Source organism: Ceratotherium simum, chromosome 8 (genome assembly GCF_057802395.1).
Source record: "Ceratotherium simum simum isolate JZ-2026a chromosome 8, ASM5780239v1, whole genome shotgun sequence".
Classification (NCBI taxonomy): Eukaryota; Metazoa; Chordata; class Mammalia; order Perissodactyla; family Rhinocerotidae; genus Ceratotherium; species Ceratotherium simum.
This window is the reverse complement of record NC_141907.1, coordinates 45,869,806-45,893,779: the sequence shown is the minus strand read 5'-3', so window position 1 is coordinate 45,893,779 and position 23,974 is coordinate 45,869,806. Positions and strand designations below refer to the sequence as shown.

Here is a 23,974-nt window from a genome sequence, read left to right as displayed (position 1 = left end):
TTCCCCTTTTTCTCCCCAAAGCCCCAGTAGATAGCTGTATGTCATAGTTGCACATCCTTCTAGTTGCTGTATGTGGGATGCGGCCTCAGCATGGCCGGAGAAGCAGTACGTTGGTGTGCGCCGGGGATCCGAACCTGGGCCGCCAGTAGCGGAGTGCACGCACTTAACCACTAAGCCACCGGGCAGGCGCCTAAAGGAGTTTATTCTTGAGTGAGAGTGAGAAGTGCTCTGCACTTCTGCATTCAGTCTCTACTGAAATGGCTCCTTTGGGAAAGAAAAGGGAAGTGGCTGAGCCAGCGAGAAGGTGGGAATGATGTTTAGAATTGGCCACATTTACAAATAATGACTGCCCGTGATTATTAGCTAAACATTAGAGCTTTTCCAGGGAGTGTCAATGTGGTTCTGAACTTTTAGGAGAGAAGTGTACTTTAGGGAGCAGCTAGAATGAAAAAACGTAACAAAGCTTTGCATGATGGGCCCCCACAATGTCTTTGGTTCTGAAAATCTGTTGTCACAGTTCTGCCCACTCTTATTCCCCTGAGATTTCCATGAATGAGATTTCAGGTCTTCTTTACAGGGGATTCCTGTGGTAACATAGCTGGTTAAAATGTCAGTTTCATTGATTTAAAATGGCTAATCCTCAAAGCCAGCATGGAGCATCCTTGATCTTTAAGGTGTTGTACACAGTTTGAGGAATTAACAGATTATATTCTTTGTGACTAATTTGTCTACTATGTTTTTTAAAACCATGAAAAATTCCAGATATTTGATAAATAATATTTAGTTAAATTTACATGCAAGTGTGGTTCTTTCCCACTTTTATTTGCATTTTGGTAACACTTTGCCTGTATCTTTCTCTTCCTAATTGCGCCCCTCCCATCTTTCTCCTCCTTGAACCACTTTTAATGTACAAATACTCCCTACTTGCAGGTCATTTGGTTATCTATGCCCATATTAATGGGAAGAAAAATCATAGAGCCTTCTATTTTCCTTAGCAATAATTCTTATTTAGTGGTAAAGTGACGTGTTTATCAATGAGAAAAGTTCAAGTATGGTAAGTTCATAGAAACTTTGCTTTTCCTTTGTTAATCATTCAGTTCTGTCATCCTGTCGCCACTAAAATTTCTCATCTTCAGAATCTAATTACCAAGGTCAATTTCTGACAATTTCTTTATTCCGTGACTATGAAAAAAATGAATCATTTGAGTAGAAGTTCCGATTAAAAATGAAACAGTCGTATAAATTGAACAAGTGACTCTTTTCAAGGCTTTTAATTCATTTTTATTTATAATTAATAGAAAATTTTTACGGGACTTAAGAGAAAACAAGAGTTTGTTAGTTATAATGCAAAAGAAATACTTATATTTGGCCAGGATTAATAATTTCTAAATTCTTAATTTGTTTAAGTGCAAGTATGTATTCAAAATCCTAGACTAAGTTAGAGCTGTTGTAAAATTTTGTAGAAATTCAGACTTTCAGCATGACTTATTTCCCATGTCTCCAGTCACTTACCTTCAGTCTCAACTGAAAAATATTTTCTATTCATTCACAGTTTACTTAAGGTCTAATTACAGATTCTCAGTTTTCTTTAAATGCTTGACAGGTGTCATGTAAATTTTATGCAAAATTCATTCTCATATCAAGTAACATTTGTAGAGTCTTAAACTACTTCAAGCTCTGGAAGTAAAATATGCTTATTGATAACTTTATAGGTATACATTGAAGGCAAGATAAGGCATAGATTTTTTTTTTCACTTATTTATATTAGAACTTAATCTTTTTATTGAGGTATAATTTACATAAAATTTTATTAGTTTCAAATGTACAACATAATTATTCAATATTTGTATATATTGCAAATGATGATCCCCAGAGTAAGTCCAGTTAACATCCATCACCATACATAGTTACAATTTTTTTTCTTGTGATGAGAACATTCAAGATCCACTCTCCTAGCTGCTTTCGAATATGCAATAGAGTACTATTACCTATAGTCACCATGCTGTACATTACATCCCCCTGACTTATTCACTTTGTAACTAGGAATTTGTACCTTTTGAACATCTTTACCCATTTCACTCACCCCCCAACCCCTGCCTCAGGCAACCACCAATCTGTTCTTTATATCCATGAACCTGGTATTTTTTGTTTGTTTGTTTTGTTTTGTTTTCAGATACCACACGCAAGTGAGATAATATGGTATTTGTCTTTTTCTGACTGATTTATTTCTCTGAGAATAATGCCCTCAGGTCCATCCATGTTGTCACAAATGGAAAGATTTCCTTCTTTTTTATGGCTAAATAGTATTCCATTATATAAATATACATAAATATGTATATACCACATTTTCTTTATCCAATAATCCATTGATGGACATTTAGGTTGTTCACATGTCTTGGCTACTGTAAACAATGCTGCAATGAACATGGGGGCACATATATTTTCAAATTAGAGTTTTCAATTTTTTTTGGATAAATACCCGGAAGTGGAATTGCTGGATCATATGGTAGTTCTATTTTTAATTTTTTGAGGAACTTCCATACTGTTTTTCATAGTGGCTGCACCAATTTACATGGGGATCAGTTCTTTAACATTTGAATTTTGGGGAGACACAAGCATTCAGTCTATAAGAGCCACCGTTAAGAGAGACATCCTGATATTGAAAGCCTTGATTGATGTGGGAGGGAGAATGGGTACACGAACATAGGAAATATGGAGAGGGATCCTTTGGGACTATCCCAAGGTATAAAGTAATATTGTCACAAGCAACGTAGCCTCATGATGTTACAGAAGGAGAAAAAGATAAATTTGTTACTATACAAAGCATGATTATCCATGAAACAGCTATGGCAATTGTGAAACATAAGTCATAGTTCATTTTGTTCAGCAACCATGTAAAATCTCAAAAATTTAGTAAAACGGAAAGAAAATACAGAGAAACTATGAATGCCATATTATTGTAGGGTACACTGATAAAGTTTCAAATTGTGTCCACTCAGGCAATTTTTTCCAATGCTGCCAGCGAAGGAAACCATTAGAAAATTACCCATGTTACTGATATAAAAGATGAAGTTTATCTGACTTTGTGTTAAGAATAGGGAACAAAACTGTTCTCCATCAGACTAAGTAATTCTGATGTTTGTTCTCTTTCCTGTTTTTAAATAAACACACTACTAATTGTTGAGAACTAATGCTGAGGGAAATGCTGATTTCATTAGGAATTTCAGGAATTAAGGGCCTCTAGATAATGTGATTGACCATAGTTTTTGGCCAAACGATTGATTCTCATTATGTAGCAAGGTCAACAGAGCCTAAGCCTTCTATATCTTAAGTCCCATCATGTCTCACACTTACATTTGCTCTCTACTTGAGGGGCAGATCACTTTAAGTCCTTGTCACATCACTCTCTTCCAGTGTAGAGCCTTCTCTCTTGTTTCTTTTGATTGAAATGCTCTCCTTCCTTACCCGCTTTTGCTGGGCTATGTCTTACTCATTTAAGTTGCTACTTGTGGTGGGCAGAATAATGTCCTCCCAAATATGCCCAAATTCTAACCCTGGAACCTGTGAATATAGGAGAGTATATGACAAATGAGAACTAAAGTTGTAGATGGAAATAAGGTTGATAATCATCTGACCTTGATATGGAATAATTATCTTGGATTATCCAGATAGGTTCAATGTAATCACAGGAGACCTTAAAAGTAGAAGACGGAGGCAGAAGAGAGAGAACCACAGGGAAGGGAGTATGAGAACAGTGTGACAATCATAGTTGTTGTCTTTAAATATGGAGGAAGACCACCAGAAACCTGGGATGTTGGTGACTTCTAGAAGCTGGAAAAGGCAAGGAAACAAATTCTCCCCTGCAAAGGAATGCATACCTGAAAATTTTGTTTGGACTCATCTTGGATTTCTGATCTCCAGAAATGTAAGATAATAAATTTGTGTTATTTTAAGCCACTACGTTTGTGGCAATAGTAATCTAATATAGTACATAAATGATCTTAAATGGAATTTCCTTAAAGAAGCATTTCCAGAACATCCAGAATAGTTCCCTTTGTTTTCCTTCATAGCAGTTTTCTTAATTTTAATTGAATAAACATTGTTTAGTTAATATTTGTCACCTATTTGAGAATGTAAGCTCGATGAAGACAGGGATTATGTACATTTTATCCTGCCAATATTCTCAGTGCTTCACATAGGACCTGACTCGATAAGTGCTTGATAAATACTTGCTAGACAAAATAGACTTTTAAATAAGAAATTGACTAAGATTTGCTCTTCTGTGGCTCTCAAGGACCAATCTGGAAGAAATGAGTTTTTATTTCTTTACTTAAATATTTTAAGAAAGGGATCCCAGGAGAGTACAAATATTTTGCCCTGGGAGTATCCATTAGTGCTAGGATTTCCTTATGAATATTTCTTCTGTCTTTTGAAGGCGGTGTATTGTCCTTCAATCTGAATCCTAACCCATATAAACTTACTTGAATCAGGATATTCAGGGGCCCTAATCTGATAGAACTGGAATCTAACAGAAGAGAATCAAATGTGATAAAATAGGAAGAAACACCTGAGATCTCTCTTCCCATGCCTGCACCAAGGAAAGGCCATGTGAGGACGCAGCAAGAAGGCAGACATCTACAAACCAAGAAGAGGTCTCACCAGAAACCAACTCTGATGGCACCTTAGTCTTGGATTTTCAGCCTATAGAACTAGAAGAAAATAAATTTGTGATGTTTAAGCCACTAGAAAAAAACAAAGGAAAATATTAAGATCTTCTTAGTATAAATATAGAATGTGGGTTTAATAAATAATATGGTTGATATAAGAAATTAAAAACCAATAATTTAATATTTCATATTTTTCATATCAATATTGCTTTCATGATAGTTCCATGTTCAAGGGTTGACAGTTAAGTAATACAAAATAAGAAGAAAGAAAAACTTACTTCTTTCCTTACACTTAAAGACAAAATGGAATTATCTGCCTGGGGATGATTGGAAACACTGATCCTGTCAAGGCACAGAAGGATATTTAGGAAGCATCCAGGCATTTTAAAAAAAGACATTATCAAATGCCATAAATAATGATTCTGTGAAGCCCTGTCACAGTTCACGCTGCCAATGGACTGGCATCTCTACATGAAGAATTGGTTCCAAACTTTCTGAGCATAACCAGATTCCTAGGTAATGTGAGTAAATATCAAGAGAAGTGTCTGCTTTGTTGGCAGATTTACTGGGACATCAACCAAATCAATTCAGCAAAGAAGGCTTAAAATCACTTGCAGCAAGTAATCCTTGCATCTGTCAGGAATATATGAAGCCATGTTCTGTTATTTTTGCTTATTGAAATTATTTTGTCTGTGGATTTCAATAAATTATTTGTTGATTTTAAATAGAGTTTTCATTTATTTATTAGTTACCTCTACATTATAGTGACCTCTAGGCAAAGTTAATTTACCAAAACCTATTAAGATTAATTTTTTTTTTAAATGTGAATGAGAAAAGGATCCAGAAATGTTAATTCATAGACTTTTATTCTGCTTGAAATTGTCAGTAGCCATTTAAATAAAAAATATATTATCACACAAAAGTAAGATATCTTATTACATCTTTTTAATGAGGTCAGTTACTAAATGGATAGTAAGGAAACATATTCTGTTATAATACTCTAGATTAATTAATTCGACAAACATGTTTGAGCATTTATTATATATCGTGTCTTCTACTGGAGTCCTAGTGGAACTTATAGACAAATAAATCTATATGACATAATGTAGTAGAATCCATGATAAATGAATACAAATACATATAGTCCATTAAAACACAGAAAACAGAAATAATTCACTAGAGAGGAAAGCATTTTAAACAAGGGTAATGGAGCTAAGCCTTAAAAGACAACATGGAAAAAATGCTATTCTTTTTTTTTTTTTTTTTTTTTTTAAAGATTTTTTTTATTTATTTTTTGCCCCCAAAGCCCCAGTACATAGTTGTCTGTCACAGCTGCACATCCTTCTAGTTGCTGTATGTGGGACTCGGCCTCAGGCTGGACAGAGAAGTGGTGCCTTGATGCACACCCGGGATCCGAACCCGGGCCGCCAGCATCGCAGCGCGCGCACTTAACCACCAAGCCACAGGGCCGGCCCAAAAATGCTATTCTATGTCTGCTTTGAATATGCCAGAGAGAACGCTGTATTTACTTGCAGTGCTTGTTACAAAGCAAATGTAAGATCCAGAGGTCTAAAGATTTTTTACTAGCAAAAACATCTCTACTATACATATATAGTATATATATATATGTGCTATACTACTATAGTGCTGGCAAATGACACAGCAGAGGACCTGGAAGATCCCAAATGTGTGACTTTTCCGGGGGGCCCTGGGCAAAGATTGGCGTCTTCAGGGGGAGGACTTCTTGCACCAGAGGGACAAGCTGTGGACACGGAAGGGCTTCTGGGCCACCGTGAGCTGCAAGTTCTGTGAGGAGGTCATGGTCAAGGAGCCTTCCACCGAGCCTGGACTCAGGAGCAGCGCCCTCGCCCCCGCGGAGCTCAGAGGGGCTGCCCCAAGACCCGCTCCTCCTCCCTGTGGGGCCCCGGCTTCTCGCCACCCCCTGTTCCCTCTGTGGCTTGCCCCCTTGCTACACCCACTGAGCCACCACCCCTTGCCCTTGCTGCCTTATCCAAGTGCCCTTCCCCAAACCCTGAGTGGCATCGCCCTCCCTCCCAAGCTGCTTTCTCAGGGGCTGAAGACCCCTGGGGTGGGGGCTTCCTCAGCGTCCTGCCCCTGCCGCTGTGACTCGAGCCAGGCACCTGCACCCTCCACATCCTCCCGAAGCCTCCTCCATGCCCAAGGCACTGACACTGGCAGGGTGGACAGCAGCCCACCTACTTGCCCACTGACTCAACGTTCTGCTGGCTGTGGTTCCCCAGGTTCCTGTCTTATTGGCCTCAGGCTGACAGTGCTACCCATGCCCCCTGACCCCTTCCTCCCAACCTACAACCCTACAACTTGTACCCACTCTGACCCTGATCCTCTCTAGTAAACTTGTGTCCACTGGACACCAACTGTGAAAATACATATATATATATATATATATATATATATATATATATAAAACCATATATATAATTTTACATATATATAAAATAAGTGAGTAAATTTCACATTTTTAGATAAGTTTTTCTACTAAAATGCTTATAATAAGATTAATTTAAGACTTCTACTACTAGTTAGGATGTAGAAATTAAATTTATGAGAGACCATCACTCCCACCATAAACAACACAAACAAGCCAGATAAGCTACAAAATCATCAGGATTTTTTTGTCTTGGTGATGGTGGTGGTGGTGGATTTTGTTTTTCTGTTTTCCTTTGCTTTGCTTTGTTTTCTTACCATACTAAGCAAACTAAATGAACTTGTGACGGGCAGCCTGTGAGACAGTCACTGATAATCCCCTGGTTATTGGTCTTCTCTGAGTATACATCAGGTCTTCTCTGGGTGCAAAATAGTGGCCCTTTGAAGGCTGTGCATGGATTAAGGAAGCTAATAAAAATCGCCTCAGCCACTCCATATCTTCACTGAATACCCAGGAGCAACACTCCAAGGCTGTAGACAGGGTAGAAGAACAGATGGAGATTTTTCAATGCCCAGAAAGCTACGGACAGCACAAAAGAAAAATTAAAGAAAAAACATCAAAAGAGAAAAAAGACTGGCAGCAAGGCTGTAAAGCAAAGAGAGACCACTCACAGTTGGGAAAACTGGAGGCAGTTTCGTAAAGTACAAAGGGATTGCTAAGGTCTCTCTTGTTCGGAGTCCAAGTCTTGCTGAAGGAAAGTCTAGACTGCACCCTCAAAATATTCTAAGAAAATAGTGAACTGAATCTAACTAAATTTGTAGCCAAGCCTGTGCACAACTCAGCTACAGAATATAGTAACTCAATCCCCACCTTCACACACACACACTAATGGCCTTGTGGATTGTAGGGTTTGCACTTTCCTGGAGGTAAGTATTATTTATTTTAGTCTCTAGTTTTACACACAATGATTGTCATGCAATACAAAATTATGAAAATGTGAAAGAGCAAATATATATGACTCATAACCAAAAGTAAAAAAAGAAAAATAGTCTGTAGAAGCAGGCCCACAGGTGCCCAAGCTATTGAAATTAGACAAAAAAGTTTACCTTTTGTAATAAATGTTAAAGAATCTAATGGAAAGAGTGAACCACATATGTAAAGAGTTAGTGACTTTCTGGTAGAAAATGAAATAGTAAAAAAAAGAAATAAATGAAAATGCTAAAAATAAAAAGTATATATAGTATTAGTCTTAAAGCAGACTTAATGTGGGAGAATTAAAAAAAAAAATGAGTAAGGGTGAAACAAGCCAAAAGGATTTCTTCAAATTGAAATACAAAGAAAAAAATACATAAAAAATTGAAGCAATACATCTCAGATCTGTGGGATAATATTAAATAACTTAACATGCATGAAATTGGATTCCAAGAAGGAAGGAAAAAAATAATAGTGCAGAGGAATTATATGAAGAGACAATGGCAAAAATTTTTCCAAAATTAGTGAAAGGCTTCAATCCAAAAACCTCAAAGATTCAGTGAAACTCAAGGAGAAATACAAAGAAAACCACACCAAGGCACGTCACAGTTAAACTGCTGAAAAACCTAAGATATAGAGAAATTCTTAAGAACATCCAGAGGAGAATGCACATTTTATATAAAGGGAGTCACCCATAGGAATTATGACTGACTTCTCAGCTAAAACAACAGAGTTCAGAAGATAGTGGAATGATACATTTATTATTTATTTATTTATTTATTTGAGGAAGATCAGCCTTGTGCTCACATCTGCCAATCCTCCTCTTATTTTTTGCTGAGGGAGACTGGACCTGGGCTAACATCCGTGTCCATCTTCCTCCACTTTATATGGGATGCTACCACAGCATGGTTTGCCAAGCGATGCGTCGGTGCGCACCTGGGATCTGAACTGGCGAACCCCGGGCCGCCGCAGTGGAGTGCGTGCACTTAACTGCTTGCACCACCGTGCCAGCCCCTGGAATGATACATTTAAAGTCCTGCAAAAAGATTAGGTTGTTAAAATATTGCCTTTTTACTGTTATATCACTACTTTATTTTCTAAGAATTTTTATTAATTTAAATCATAGATAGAGTGCAGGGTAATCTTGAATTTGGGCCTAGTGGAAAGAAGAAATTGATCGAAAATGACTATGATCCTCCCTGTGTCATGGTGAGCTCTATGCTGTTCTTGAACCTGTGAACAGGAAAGTCTTAGTCTGAGTATCCTGAAGAATTTGGAGGGGTCAGGAAAGAATCAAAAACCCCAGGTAGCAGAGTAAAAGTGATCCATTAAAAGAGTTTTTAGGAACCTCACTTCAAACCAGGTGATAGCATAAGTAATTGACACTTTCATGAAAACTCAAGTACTTTTGTAATTGAATGTGCTTGGCAGTATCCTTTATAGAACTATGTTAGGGAGCTGAGTTCATGTGCTCTTTGCCCATTAGATTGGGTCATTTATTAAACAAAGCAAACAAAAAGAATACTTTCCCAGTGTCTGTGGAAGTCTGTCCAAATAAATATCAACATAGCACTAGTCAAAAACGACTCAATAGTTTAATCTTGAAAGACCACTGCTCCATTTGAATTTTTTGGTTTTCTATTTTATTTAGTATTCCAATGTCACTTAATGTAAACATTTTCTAATCCTCTATTCTTTATTTTTATTGAGAAAAACAGTAACAAGCACAAATTGCCTCCATCACCACCCTCTTCAATGGAAGTATCTTTTGCAGTTGTCCTAACGCTGTTTCACCATTGTATGCTAGATGTGAATGGGGGAGACAACTTGCCTTTTTGGAGGATGAAATGAACTTGCGCTTTGAGTTGATAGAGCAATCTGATGTAACCTTTGGAGTGGAAGAGATGAGTTTTTTGCATGTGGAAGGGCTGACATCTTTGGAGCCAAGAAATGAGAATTACTTTCGCCAGAGTACAGTAAGTCTCCAAAGCTGGCTGCCATCTATTTCTTCCCTCCTACGTGTCCATGCCACTCTCTGAGCAAGAAGTGGAATTCATTTCAGCACTACTACTTTTTCCATTCACGTTAGGCTTCGAAATGTCTCTGCATGACACTTTTTCTTTAGTTTTTTATTTTAGTCAGTATGGATTACTTACACTAATTTTGGTTATTTAAGATGTTGCATTAAAATGTCATCTGTCTTTGTTACTGAAGTTTTTGGAGCTTCCTTGAATTTTGTACCTGTGGCGAGTGCCTCATTCGCTTGCCTTTGTCCTAGCTGCCTGAAAGGCAAGAAGTGGCCAAGACACATCAAGCCTACTAGAATATAAGCTCTATAAGGAACATTTTAAATATGTTTTGTGTATCATTTTATCTATGATGCCAAAAACAGGGGCTAACACATGGAAAATATTGAATAAAAGAGTCTTAAGAAGATTGACTATTATTCTAAATGGAATGAACAATTGTTGAAACTTTTTAAGCAAGGAAGTGATATGATCTAACCACTAACGAAAGTTATTACGGAAATGGGGGCATTGTGGGAATATACCTATACTTAGTGTGCAACTGGTATCACATAGGTTACCATGATATATAATCAGCTCAACAATATCTACAGCAAGCAAAGCACGTCATTCAGATATCTGTTAATATTTCAATATTCTGTTTCAAATATAGGTAAGCATTCTATCTGTATCTTGGAATAAAAAACTCCATATGTATTTGATATGTTGAAATTCTCTCATTTAATATTAAAAGTATATTTATTATTGAAAGATTAAATAATTTAGTTTTAAAATAGTTAAATAAGTAGGGTAATAGATTGTGATTAATGAGAAGATTATGAGACAGTGAGTGTGTTGACTAGATAACTACATGAAAAACATGATCTTATTTTTTGAACCAATAAATATTTTTGTGTTTAAACAATAAAACAGATCAAAATAATAAAGATCAGAGTATATCATACATAATTCTAATCTTTGTAGAATTTTTTTTAAACTAGCATTATTGCTTTAAACAAAATAACTTTTCAAACTGTATTTAGGTTTTGGTTATTTAATTCTATTTGGGTAATGATCCTTCCAAATATTGCTATTATTTATTCTTCATACATTCTATACCAGATAAAAAGCAGAATATCAACTTCATCACCTCAAAATTTTCTGCAAAAAAGATCTTCAAAAAACAATGATATTATAATTTACTTAGACATAATATAAAATTATAAAGGGTGAGAAAAAAACAAAAACATTTTATAGAAAAATTAAGAACAACCCCCAAAAAAATCTCTTCTCTTCATCAACATAAACTAAAAGAGCTGAGAAATTATCAGTCCTTTACAATAATGTGAAAAATTTTAAACTTCACTATTAAATATTAAATAATGTAACTTTAATAATATGAGTTACAATAATAATAAATAAAATAATACAACAAATGAATTATTATAATAAAACTTTATATTAATCCCTGACTCCTAGAACTTTTTCTTTAATGACAATACATGGTTTTGGCCTGGGCTCTAGACTGATATTGATTTTAACATGGAACCATTTAGCCTTCAGGAAAATTGTGAATTCAATAACCTTCTAAAATAAGTAGCAATCTTGTTTCACAAAACCTCAGCATTTTTTTCTGGAGAATGGGTTAGAGCAGAGTGGCCCTCCTCATCCCTCTGGAGCCCCTGGTGGTAGCCCTGTCTTGCAGTTTCTCTGTGGTGGTTCGTTTTCCTCCTCTTTTCCCTGTACTAAGGCTACTCTGCAGGTTGCCTTAAGGGATCCTTTACGTTAAGCGATCCTGATTTCTTCCATCTTGTAAATCCCCAGAAAGTGCTACTTACTGGCAGTTGAAAAAGAAACAGACCACTAGGCTATTAACACACTTTTTTTTTAGTGTCATTTTTACAAGACTGCATTGTAAAGAGCCTTTGTAAAAGCAATGCATGTGCCTGATTATTAGTAACGAATGCTCTGTGTTTAGCAAATTGAAAATGCAATAACTTCTTAGACTTCTAAATGCTAATGAATTAACCAAAAAATCAGGAGCTGAATTCCTTGTTGCTCTTTCTATACATTTTAAGGAATTCTATTATAGAGTACCAATCAATTGAGAAAGCAATTCAAGTCAGAAATGCTAGCTTATTCACAGGAACATTATTAAATCAATTAACCTACTAATGGCACCTGCCAGTTCATTTTTAGGAAAGGCTCAGTAGCCATAAAATTAAAGTACAGTCATAAAATTTTCTTTGTTCCAGGTATTGAAGGAAAAAAAATACTAAAAATGTTTTCAACTTTGTCTTTAACATTAATCAGTATGTGATAATAAGATCAGAAACGGGTAATGCTATCAAATGGGAAATCTGTTCTAAAGCATTTCCCATTAAGCGAAAATTATTTTTAGGTAACCTTTTTTAGTTGCTGAAAGTGCAGTTACTTTCACACGTTTACTCTCTGTTTAGGGATAAAATGAAATAAATCCAGGCTGCCACATTTTATATCATGCTGCTTCTGACTGATTTTCCTGCACCAGTACCTCCAGGACTATAAGCAGTTCCAGTTACTGTCTCTTAGGAAGATGTAACATAATAGAGAATGTTTGAAAGCAACACATTAGGAGTGAATAACCAAACATTCAGATGTATTTACTTGAGGTATAATGAATCTGGACCTATGTTAGTTAGAAAATGTGAAAGATTTAAGAACTAGCTAACACATTGTCTTCCCTTAGGAAAAACTGGTATTCTTTCTGATGAATCAGGCCATGTTAAAATCATTGAAAAAATAATGCATTTTTGTTATAGTTGTGTGGGAAAATACATGTCACCTGTGTACTTAGAAACCTAAAGTTAGTAGACAATAGACCATGAAAAATAAGGTAATTTCAAATATTTGCAAAATAACAAGAAAACGAATAAAACTAATTGGTTAATGATAAGAAAAATCAAGATTGCATGAAAGAATGTATACTTCATGGTGTTTGAATTATATTTAGGTAGCTTTTTTTTTAAATGTAGAAAAAATCAAAGGAGCAACTTTTTATTTTTTTTAGAAAAAGAATTAGGTATTTTTTTGTCTTTCTATCCATCTTTAATGAAATTTCTTCCAGCAACATTGAAGTAAAATTAAGAATAAACATGAACATATCTCAACTCAAAAAATAGCTTGCATATAGAACTTTTTATCATGGTAGCAACAGAAATAAGCTTGGATAAAATGTAAAACTTGTGCTTCATACTGAGAAAAGGAAAAAGCAATCATTTCAGTCTTCTTGTTGATTATGTAGATTGCACTACAAGTTAATAATATGTCAAAGATTAAAATTTCACATTTCAAATTGCTATAAAATCTTATTTTCAATGAGCTTCTTTTCCAAAAGATGTTTTTGGTGTTTATATGGTCATAAGAAAAACCACTGGGTCAACTTCATCTGTTATATCTTTAATGATTTATTTTCTTTTCCTAGGGTTTTGTTGTCTTATATTTGGGCTTGCTACACTTGAGCCATACATATTCTGTGCTAATTAGACTTCTAGAAAATACCACTGATTCAACTGCTATTCCAGATGCAGTTAGGATTTATTAAATTGGTGCCACTGGAATATTTGAAACAGCACTAAATTATGAAGTAGCCTGGTCTTCTAACTTTAATATTCTGGATGATCATGCTTGGGAGGTTTTGAATATCATTGTTTGAGATATTCCAAATTATTTGAAATGCTTCAGATGAGAGGTATAATAGCTTTGCAGCACTCGTGTTCCCATGGCAATTTGTGAAAGAAAACCAAGCCCTGCTCTTTCTGTTAAAGCCAATTTAATCCTTTGAATTAAAGATTATGTCCAACCTTACAGCGGCTGAGATGTCAAGAAACATAAACTTTTGGAACTCTATCTCAGGATATGATTTTAAGAGGAAAAAGTTGATAAAATACCATTTGTGTAATTTGTTTAATGTCCCATAACCATTCTGCAAGGGCATGCAAAAATGTCAAGAACAGGAATTTCACTGTTTATTGTCTGCCTCAAGCCCAGTGAAGACTATAAACCAAAATGATGAAATACCTTTCCTAAGAAATCCAACAACATTTTTCTCTAATACTAGAAGTTGTATAAGGCATTTCTTTGTAAAAACCCAAACCCTCAAATTAAAATATATTACTCAGAAAGCACTGGTCTTTTTCAAAATTCTGAAACTTGATAGTATCCTACAATCTGGTGTATACGACTGTCTACTATTTGATAAGCTTAAACCCCCCCTAAGACAAATCTTTTCAAAATTCTGAAACTTGATAGTATCCTACAATCTGGTGTATACGACTGTCTACTATTTGATAAGCTTAAACCCCCCCTAAGACAAATCTCAGGGTATTTCTAGGCATTTTTATTTATTTATTCATACAGGCAACATTTATTAAAAACCAACCAAACCTCAAGCATGGTACCACATTCTGGAGAAGATGAAAAGGAATAGATAATATTGTCCATGATTCTGAGAACTCAATCGCTGGGTAGAGAGAGACAGATGTGCAAACAGTACTGATCCTACTGTATACAAAATCAAATATTGAAACACAATGTGGTACAAAGTAGAGATAAGTGCAGCATGCTTTGTGAATGCCAAGGAAAGAATGACTAATTCTTATAGATGAAGCAATGGAAACCTTAAATTTAGAAGCCTTTCAATATTTGCGCTGGATCTTGAGAGATTAACAGGATTTCATGAATCAGGAAAGGGATGACCATGATAGGCAGCTGCATCTATATACACAGACATAAAATAACAATCAGCTTTGCGGGTTTGTGAAAGATCATTAGTGGTGGTAAAGTAGAGGCTGTATTGAAGGAGATTGTTGAGCAGTAAAACTGGTAAAGCAGGTGGGTCAAATAAAGAAAGAACACATCTACCAAGTTAAGGAGTTTGCTGTTTATTTGATCGATGGTGACTGAATGGAGATTTTAAGCAGAAAAGTTATATGATAAAATCTGTGTTTTAGAAAAATCATTCTCAGAAGACCATAGAGAGAAAACTAACATGGAAAGAGATTGCTTGCAAAGAGCGCAGATAAAAAGTGGCCCCAAACAATATATAAGATCCTGAATGTTAATGTAATAAAGATAGAGAGAAAAACATGGACTCAGGTATCTCTTGGGAAACTGGATGGCGTATGACACTGGAAACAAAGAAGAAATATACAGGTACCAGAACAGTTTAGGAAATGGAGGAGAGGAATGTAGTGAGATCAGTTTTGGACACCTTAAGCTTGAATTTTCTTAGGGAGGTATAAAAGTTACCCAGTAGACCAGAGGTCAGCAAACACTTTCTACATAGGGCCAGATAGCAAATATTTTTGGTTTTGTGGGCCGTGTACATCTCTGCCATTCTTCATGAAAGCAGTATGATGATAAGTATATGAATGGGTGTGACTGTGTTCCAATAAAATTTATTTACAAAAATAGGCCCTTTGGCCATAGTTTACCAAACCCTACTGTAAACTGGTGAAAATATTGGACTTATGCAAAAATGTCATTGTCTTAGGGAACCAGATTCTAGGAAGAGGGTGCTTGCAGGGGGTTTATAGAGGAATGTACTTTAGAATAACAAATGTAAAGAAGTAAGGGAGGCAGGCTTGAGTAGAGGAACTGGAACCTGTGGTGTGCTGGTAACAGTTTTAACAACAAGTTCTCCAGGGGGGAAAAAAAATCTTTGACTTGTAGCATTTGCTGATTTTCATGTTATATTTAATCCTTTCAAGCTACGATCATAAATTTGCTGCATATGGAATTGGGAACCATGCACAAAATTGGCTCTCAGGAGCCATTTGGAGCTGGACTCAGCACATCATTGAATTGAACTTGAATACAGTTGCAACAGAGGCCTCAGCTGATCCTACGCAGCGTTCTGGAGCTCAGGTGCTCTCCAGTTATATCAAATTGAAGCAAGAGGGTTAGGTCTTTACACCTCTATAGTCACTGGATGTGAGCTGCCCAAGGATAGAACAAAACAGCTCCCTCAGGACAATTCCTGGAGAGGAGTTAGCTGTGCAGCTCAAGGATGGAGTGCCTCAACCATAAAGATTATCTGGGATGAACAACACGGTACCCATAGATTTCCAGGTAGGAGACAGAGTATGTCTGTACGAAATTACATTTCATTCAAGTTTTTCACAATATTTGGCTTCCAAAAATAGTAGCAAATACAGTAGCAACTGTATCTGTCATGAATCAACCATTTCACAAAATATTTTCTAAAAATTTCTATTGATTATTTTATTAGCCAAATTGACTTGCTTTGTTAGGTAAAATAGTTGGGAAATGAATAAGTTAAGCAATCCCTATACCATCTTGTGCCACCAATGATAATACCAAAATTAACAATCACAACAATCCTTTGCTTAATTCAGTATGTTTCTTCTCGTTAAGAATCAACCTTTACTATAATAATGGGCATGAGCTCTGGAGACAGACAGACCCGCATTTGAAATGCAGTTCAACGCCTTACCTTTGATAAAGTATCTTAACCTCTCTGAAACTCATTTTCCAAATCTGTACACTGAAAATAACATCTATTTTGTTAATGTATGATTTGATTTTATGTGTAATACATATATTTTAAACCTTATCCATCATCATTTTCCATGTACTCAGTCTGTTTAATAATAATAATAATAATAAAATTCATGAATTATATCTGTTCCTCTACCTACAGCCTTAATTTTGTCCTTTCTTTCATAGCCAACCTTCTCAAAACTCGTGTCTACACCAGTACTTCTCAAACTTTAATATGCTCAGCTATCACTTGGATATCTTGTTAAAATGAAGATTCTGGGGCCGGCCCCGTGGCTTAGCGGTTAAGTGTGCGTGCTCCGCTACTGGCGGCCTGGGTTCGGATCCCGGGCGCGCACCAACGCACTGCTTCTCCGGCCATGCTGAGGCTGCGTCCCACATACAACAACTAGAAGGATGTGCAACTATGACGTACAACTATCTACTGGGGCTTTGGGGAGAAAAAGGGAAAAAAAAAAAAAAAGGAGGAGGATTGGCAATAGATGTTAACTCAGAGCCAGTCTTCCTCAGCAAAAAAAAAGAGGAGGATTAGCATGGATCTTAGCTCAGGGCTGATCTTCCTCACACACACACACACAAAATGCAGATTCTGATTCAATAGTTGTGGGGAGGTGTCTAAGATTCTACATTTCTCACAAGCTCCATGGTGGAATTGATGTCATTGGTCCATAGACCACTTTTGGACAGTGAGGATCTATACTTGCTGTCACCACTGCTTCGTCGCCTATTGACCCATCACTCCTCTGCCACCAGGCTCAAATAATAGAATACCATTCATACCACTCTATTGTATAGCTCTAGTGATCTCTTTACAGTCAAACCTAATGGATATATTTTAGTCCCTAACTTTGGTGAACTCTCGGCAGCCTTCAGTATTGCCAACAATGTTGATGGAGCCATTATCACTCCTAAGTAGATAAATGACACCACATCCCCAGGACTCCACAGCAGCTGGTAAAACCATGACCAGTTGCTCTTACTGCAATTTAGGAGATTTTATCTTCTCCCTATGAAGCCATACAGTCATTTATTTTCTTCTTTCTTCTCTTTTATTTCTTTACATGGTTAATATCTTCATCCTTTAGCACTAAATTTAGACTCAGCCCTTCTGAGAAATATTCCATTTATAGACTAATGGGGAACACTGTGAAATTAAAAGAGAGAACAAAAAAAGTCCTTATATTTTTAAGCCAGAAAACAATATAAAATGCTTTTTCTATTAAAGCATGATTTTTCTTTCATTTTTTCAAGAAAAAATGTGAATCATGTGAGTTAACTAGTGCAATGTCAAATAAATTTAAGAAGTTGAGATGTTTCATTATCTGAGCAGATAGATGCCCACACTGATCTTAAAAAAGAGAAAGAGTATTGTTATAGCATACCAAGTACAAGTTACTCTCTTTCTCTTCACACACCGCACACACACCCCCACACACACAGGACACATTATTCAGCTTAAAAGTTTAAACAATTTTTATACTACTGTGAGGACGTAAAAAATGGAGGAATAACGGTAAGACAAAACTCACACTAAATAAAAGAATTAGTAGATCAGTTATTTAAGTATTCAAGAAAGGTATTTGAGGTAGATTTCAAAGTGAAATTTTCAAATGGGCTATTAATTGGTAGGAGAAAACTAAAATTAGATTGAGTTTATGACCTAATTAGATGAATATGTAGAATCTTTCTGGAACTAAAGTGACCATGCACAACAGGAATTGACACAGCCTAGATACAAATACAGCAACAGATAACAGATCTATTCTAAACTTCAGGAAACTGTGGCATGAACAAGTTAAATAACTTATCCGACATTACACAGCAAGAAAGTGGCAACGCTAGATTCCCGTTCAGGCAATCTTATTCTGTAGGCTGCATTTTTAATTCTTAAATTTTATCACAGGCACCCTCCTTGGAATTGGGAACATACAAAACAGGGCAAAACATTTATGAGTCCCTGCCCTCATGAAATTTACAAATCTTATACTTGGATGTGACCTTCTTTTTGTTGAGACCTGAAGAGAACTAAATTAAATATATAAAAGAAGACTGTTAGAAGTGTGAAGCTGGGCGCATTTTAGTGACATCTATTCATCACACATGCAAATGCATACACATTGATGGAATTAGAGTCAACCTGAGTCCTTGGATTATAGTTTAAGTGCCCTGTACACATACACACACATATAAACATGCATTCATACAAATTGACAAGAAGATACATACTTAATAAGTAGAGTCTCTTTCCCCAAATCATAAATATTCAAAAAAGATAAATTTAAAGGTTTAATATTTAAAATGACTACTCAGAAGCCATTAGTTGTAAGAATGACATTTATAAGACATTACTCTGAGCACTTCATTACTTTGGCCACATCCCGAAGCAATCTTTAATAATTTCTTTAATGGAATGAGCGGATCGGAACTGTAATGAACCTCTTCAGCTTTTTTTTAAAATGGACATTTTATTAGGTAAAATAGATATTTGCTTCTCTTTGTTTGAACTTCTTATAAAAATCCTACATCAGTCCTATTGGATATTAAAATACAAAAATAAAAACCTACTCTCTTTATTTTGATCAAACAGTTCTAAATATAATTTTGAGCCAGTGAAATCTAACCATATTTTTGAGGATGCAGACATAGAATGCAGAGCTAAAATAACTTCAAAATTCCAGTACTTTTTTTGGCTTCTACAACAGGGCTTGAATATTTGTAATAATTGTAAATGGCATATCAATCTCCTTGGGTTCTACTGGACACCAGGTGACATGATGAGCTCATCCCTAGTGGATCCCAGGTCAAAGCATGTGTAGAGGCATCATTGTGCCCTCGTTGAAGCATAGGAGTCCTGAGCTAACCCTTTTGTCTAAAATGTCTGCTAGAAATTAGTGAATTCACTGTTGTCAATCAAGCAATGGGGTAGATTTATAGAGTCAGTAAATTAGACCCATAAGCAATGTGATAGGATTTTTATAGCCTGGAAACTATTGCAGAAAATGGAACAAAAAGATTTATAGCTATTAGACTGGCATGGTCTTTGGTTTAGAGTGGCAAAAAAGTAGTGATGAAGTTTTCAGATTCAAATTAAAAAATTAAGTAGGAAAGTCCTGAATTTGATTTTTATAGATCTTTTAGCCACATGTGAAAAACAAAATCTCTATTACATTGTCATCTTCAAAAACAACCACTTTCCCCTTCATAACTCTGTATATATGTATACCATATGTGTACAACACGAAACAAATCAAATCAGATCATGTGTTATAAAATTAAAATAGACACGTTCTTCTTTATGTGGATTTATGTAAGTTTGTAACATGTATCCTATAAAATTTCCTTTCTTTCAGATTATTAAAATGTGAAGAGGGTAAGTAGAGAAGTAAAGAAGGAAAAAATACATATGCAATTTTGTTTTTTGTTTGTTTTGTTTTGTTTATTGTGGTAACATTGGTTTATAACATTGTATAAATTTCAGGTGTACATCATTATACTTCTATTTCTGCATGGATTAAATCATGCTCTCATGTTCACCACCAAAATACTAATTACAATCCATCACCACACACGTGCCTAATTATCCCTTTTGCCCTCCTCCCTCCCCCCTTCCCCTCTGGTAACCACCAATCCAATCTTTGTCTCTGTGTGTTTGTTTGTTCTTGTTATTATCTACTACTTTAATGAGTGAGATCATACGGTATTTGACCTTCTCCCTCTGACTTATTTCACTTTGCATAATACCCTCAATGTCCATCTATGTTATCACAAATGGCTGGATTTCATCGTTTCTTATGGTTGAGTAGTATTCCATAGTGTATATATACCACATCTTCTTTATCCATTCATCCCTTGATGGGCACTTAGCTTGCTTCCAAGTCTTGGCTGTTGTGAATAACGCTGCAATGAACACCAGGGGTGCACACACACACATTGGTGTTTTCACATTCTTTGGATAAATACCCAGCCGTGGAATAGCTGCTTCGTATGGTAGTTCAATCCTTAATTTTTTGAGGAATCTCCATACTGTTTTCCATAGTGACTGCACCAGTTTGCACTCCCACAAGCAGTGTATGAGAGTTCCCTTCTCTCCACATCCTCTCCAACACTTGTTGTTTCCTGTCTTGTTGATTATAACCATTCTGACGGACGTGAGGTGATATCTCATTGTAGTTTTGATTTGCATTTCCCTGATAGTTAATGATGTTGAACATCTTTTCATGTGTCTGTTGGCCATCTGTATATCTTCTTTGGAGAAATGTCTGTTCAGGTCTTTTGCCCATTTTTTAATTGGGTTGTTACTTTTTTTGTTGTTGTGATGCATGTGTTCATTATATATTTTGGGGATTACCCCCTTATCAGATGTATGGTTTGCAAATATTTTCTCCCAATTGTTAGGTTGTCTCTATGTCTTGTTGGTGGTTTCCTTTGCTGTGCAGAAGCTTTTTAGTTTGATGTAGTCCCATTTGTTTATTTTTTCTATTGTTTCTCTTGCCCGGTCAGACATAGTGCTTGAAAATATGTTGCTAAGACTGACGTCAAAGAGCGTATGGCCTATATTTTCTTCTAGAAGTTTCACGGTTTGAGGTCTTACATTCAAGTCTTTAATCTATTTGGAGTTAATTTTTGTGTATGGTGTAAGGTAATGGTCCACTTTCATTTTTTTGCATGTGGTTATCCAGTTTTCCCAACACCATCAGTTGAAGAGACTTTCCTTTCTCCATTGTATGTTCTTGGCTCCTTTGTCAAAGATTAGTTGTCCATAGATGGGTGGGTTTATTTCTGGGCTTTCGATTCTATTCCATTGATCTGGTGTCTGTTTTTGTGCCAGTACCATGCTGCGTTGGTTACTATAGCTTTGTAGCATATTTTGAAATCATGGAGTGTGATACCTCCAGTTTTGTTCTTTTTTTCTCAGGATTCCTTTAGCTATTCGGGGTCTTTTGTTGTTTCATATAAATTTTAGGATTCTTTGTTCTATTTCTGTGAAAAATGTTGTGGGAAATTTGATAGGGATTGCATTGAATCTATAGATTGCTTTAGGATGTATGGACATCTTAACTATGCTAATTCTTCCAATCCAAGAACACAGAATATCTTTCCATTTCCTTGTGTCTTCAATTTCTTTCAGCAATGTTTTATAGTTTTCAGTGTACAGATCTTTCACCTCTTTGGTTAAGTTTATTCCTAGGTATTTTATAGTTTTTGTTGCAATTGTAAATGGGATTGTATTCTTAATTTCTCGTTCTGCTACTTCATTGTTAGTGTGTAGAAATGCAACTGATTTTTGTACATTGATTTTGTATCCTGCAACTTTGCCGTATTCGTTTATTACTTCTAAAAGTTTTTTGCTGGATTCTTTAGGGTTTTCTATATATAAAATCATGTCATCTGTAAATAGTGACAGTTTCACTTCTTCCTTTCCAGTTTGGATCCCTTTTATTTCTTTTTCTTGCCTGATTTCTCTGGCTAGGACTTTCCAGTACTATGTTAAATAGGAGGGGTGAGAGTGGGCATCCTTGTCTGGTTCCTGTTCTTAGAGGGATAGCTTTCAGTTTCTAACCATTGAGGATGATATTAGCTGTAGGTTTGTCACATATGGCCTTTATCATGTTGAGGTACTTTCCTTCTATGCTCATTTTATTCAGAGTTGTTATCATAAATGGATACTGTATCTTGTCTTGAAATAAATGCTTTCTCTGCATCTATTGAGATGATCATGTGATTTTTATTCTTCATTTTATTAATGTGGTGTATCACATTGATTGATTTGCAGATGTGGAACCATCCTTGCATCCCTGGAATAAATAGCACCTGATCATGGTGTATAATCTTTTTAATATATTTTTGTATGCGATTTGCTAGTATTTTGTTGAGGATTTTTGCATCAATGTTCATCAGTGATATTGGCCTGTAGTTTTCTTTTTTTGTGCTATCCTTGTCTGGTTTTGTTATCAGGGTGATGTTGCCTTCATAGAATGAATAGGGAGCTTTGCCCCTCCTCAATTTTTTGGAAGAGTTTGAGAAGGATAGGTATTAAGTCTTCTTTGAATGTCTGGTAGAATTCACCAGGGAAGCTGTCTGGTCCTGGACTTTTATTTTGTGGGAGGTTTTTGATTATTATTTTGATCTCCTTACTGGTGATTGGTCTATTCAAATTCTCTATTTCTTCTTGATCCAGCTTTGGAAGGTTGTATGATTCTAAGAATTTATCCATTTCTTCCAGATTGTCAAATTTGTTGACATATAGCTTTTCATAGTATTCTCTTACAATCTTTTGTATTTCTGAGGTGTCCATTGTAATTTCTCCTCTTTCATTTCTGATTTTACTTATTTGAGCCTTCTCTCTTTTTTTCTTGTGAGTTTAGCTAAAGGTTTGCCAATTTTGTTTATCTTTTCAAAGAACCAGCTCTTGGTTTTATTAATTTTTTCTGTTGTTTTTTTGTCTCTATTTCATTTATTTCTGTTCCAAGTTTTATTATTTCCCTTCTTCTACTGATTTTGGGCTTTGTTTTTTCTTCTTTTTCCAGTTCCTTTAGGTGCATTGTTAGATTGTTTATTTGAGATTTTTCTCGTTTGTTGAGATAGGCCTGTATTGCTATAAAACTTCTTCTTAGCTCCGCTTTTGCTGTATCCCATAAATTCTGGCAGGTCGTATTTTCATTTTCATTTGTATCCAGGTATTTTTTGATTTATTTTTTGATTTTTTCGTTGACCCAATCGTTGTTCAGTAGCATTTTGTTTAATCTCCACATATTTGTGGCTTTTCTGATTTTCTTCTTGTGGTTGATTTCTAGTTTCATACCGTTGTGGTCAGAAAAGATGCATGGTATTATTTCAATCTTCTTAAATTTATGGAGATGTGTTTTGTGGTCTAATATATGATGAGTCTTGGAGAATGTTCCATGTGTATTTGAAAAGAATGTGTATTCTTCGGTTTTTGGATGGAATGTTCTGTATATATCTACTAGGTCAGCCTGTTCTAGTATACCATTTAAGGCCAATGTTTCCTTATTGATCATCTGTTTGGATGATCTATCCATTGGTGTAAGTGGAGTGTTAAAGTCCCCTACTATTATTGTGTTACTGTCTATTTCTCTCTTTTGTGTGTGTGTGTGTGTGTGAGGAAGATCAGCCCTGAGCTAACATCCATGCCAATCCTCCTCCTTTTGCTGAGGAAGACCAGCCCTGAGAGAACATCTATTGCCAATCTGCCTCCTTTTTTTTCCCTTTTTCTCCCCAAAGCCCCAGGAAATAGTTGCATGTCATAGTTGCATATCCTTCTAGTTGCTGTATGTGGGACACTGCCTCAGCATGGCACGACAAGCAGTGTGTCAGTACACGCCCGGGATCTGAACCCGGGC

At 35.8% G+C, this 23,974-nt stretch overlaps 1 pseudogene; it reads left to right on the top strand.

The window, feature by feature from the left end:
• Positions 1-6,293: 6,293 nt before the first annotated feature.
• Positions 6,294-6,857, top strand: LOC147916455 (speedy protein C pseudogene; annotated as a pseudogene).
• The last annotated feature ends 17,117 nt before the right edge of the window (positions 6,858-23,974 follow it).